Here is a 2,517-nt window from a genome sequence, read left to right on the forward strand (position 1 = left end):
AAAGGAAAAGTTCTTCAAAGAAGACAATCAGCACCAGAAGATAACTATAACTTCAGATGGAATTGACCAAAACTCCTAAAGGTCCTTTGAACAAAGAAGCAGAGGATTGGAAGTACCACACCCACTGTTAACAATGTTAACAAAAGTTAAGTTTGAAGTTTTGAACGTTCTTGTACTTTGTCTTCCAAATTCACTTTTGTGCAAAACATACACACAGACACATACTAACATATAAATATATATAAATATTCACTCATTTATTTTCTGGTTGCTTTGCTGCAAAAGTCTTTCTTATTTGTGAAATCACACATTTTACCCATTTCTTTCTGACAATTGTGTTAGCTAGAAGCTTAGCACAGGACTTGTAATCACACCTTCTAACCTCAATGGTTTATAATTTTACAGCAGCTGCTGTTCTTCCTGCCCTAGGCTGAAGGAAGAATGACTGGAATCACCCCTAGCACCCTGGGAAGGATGACCTGAGTCACTTTGCTGGGAAGAGTAACCTCACTTGACCAGGTGCCACCTAGTGCCCACATTTTACACCACTGAATGATAGAAAATTTCTTGGCTCTTATACTAAAAGTCAGAACAACCTCTAGTTTGAGATTTCCTGTTCCCCTGATCACTCCATTTATCCTTTTTGTCTCTACAAGAAAAGCTACTCTGATACTCTAGATTTAAAATACTATCTATTGTCCCCACTGGGCCTCCACCTGTCGTCAGTCAAACTGTAACCATCCTTCCACAATTTCTAAGTAACCAAATGAGAAGGCCGCCTCAGGAAGTAAGAAGACAAGCTAAATAATGGCAAAAAAGCGATTTAGACTCCATGCCACTAAAGGATAAAGTCTACTCACACGTTTAAAGTGAAAACAGTTAAGTACTAATAGACTATTAAGGCTTTTGGTTCTTACATCAGTGCCTCCTCCACCTTACCATGTGGTTTAGATTGAGACAACGTAGACACCAGAGCTCCCCAACCCTCGAATCATTCCTTTACCTTTGTTGTTCATCTTTAGTAATTTTTTGTATTTTGTTTTCTAGCTCATTATCTAATGGTAGGAATGGAATCCAATTATAAAAATAATCATATGGATCACAGGTTAAAACTTAGAGCACAACTTATATTCACAGGTCTCACACATTTCAAATCAAAACATCACCTAACAATACAATATACAAAATAATCTGTTACCCTTTATATTCATACTAAAGATATCCACTGAATAGACTCAGCTTTATATCAATGAAATATCAAACGGCCAGACACATGTGATTATCTGAATTTAATCAAAATTAAATACCACTACAAAATATGAGGGCAATAAAGACAAAAGATAACCAATTCAACGAACTCCCCAAACACCTACTATCATGGAAAAGACTGTACTAGGTTGTGGGTAAGAGACACACTATCCCATGAAAGGGGAAAGGAGAGATGAAGAGCAGAACAAGAACTGGGAAAAAAAATATGATCAGGATGAGAGGTCTCTTTATTAAAGGAAGCAAGGAGGAACATGTAATCTGCTGACCTGAGTATAGTGAAAAATCTGCTTTCATATGAAACTAGTGCTGTGCAAAATTTAGTTTCTAATGACATTTATCCATCAGTAACTTACAAATGAGTAAAAGCCAATACAAAGTATAAGAAAATAATGGACAACAGTGTCAAGTATTTTCCTAGTGACCCATTCTCCGATTTTGGTTTGACATAAGAAGTCTTAATAGATATTGAGGATAGAGCAAAATAAGGAAATTAGTATTACAGGGAAGTCAGAGAATGGGCAAAAAGAGGTAATGTTATCTTTTTTTTTGTTTGTTTATTCTAAGGACTACTCCTTAACCTTGCTCAGTCTTAATTGGATCATCTCATTTAGCAAGAGCCACAGAATGAAGGTTCTTTTTGAGGAACAAACCAAAAATGGTATGCCTCCTAGAGGTTCAAAACCAATTGTTCCTTTTCCCCTAGGGTTGACGTGTACTGTGTAAGAGGATTTTCTACTGCACATCAAGGTCACCGACTTGCACAGAAATACTGAATTCCACATGAGACCTAAAGAGGATAGCGTAATCTTGCACAATGAAGTAGAGACCAGTTAGTTGACTTCCCATAGTCAACTGAAGACATTGGCCATGCATTTTTGAGTAGTGAAAAGGAACTTGGCAAATAGGTTATCTAGCCAGCTCTAAAGTTACACTGTCTAACAGGGTGGCCACTAGACACACGTGATTATCTGAATTCAATCAAAATTAATACCACTACAAAAAAAGTAATCTATTGGCAACAATTCCCCAGTTAAGTGAAAAGTCAAAATGAAATAAGTATATAAGAATCTAGATCATGGCTAAGTGAGTAGGGTGCCAGCCCCATATACAGAGGGTGGTGGGTTCAAACCTGGCCCGGCCAAACTGCAACAAGAAAATAGCCGGGCGTTGTGGCGGGCACCTCTAGTCCCAGCTACTCGGGAGGCTAAGGCAGGAAAATCACTAAGCCCAGGAGCTGGAGGTTGCTGT

This window comes from Otolemur garnettii, unplaced genomic scaffold (genome assembly GCF_000181295.1).
Source record: "Otolemur garnettii isolate 467f Iridium unplaced genomic scaffold, OtoGar3 scaffold00329, whole genome shotgun sequence".
In the NCBI taxonomy this organism is placed as follows: Eukaryota; Metazoa; Chordata; class Mammalia; order Primates; family Galagidae; genus Otolemur; species Otolemur garnettii.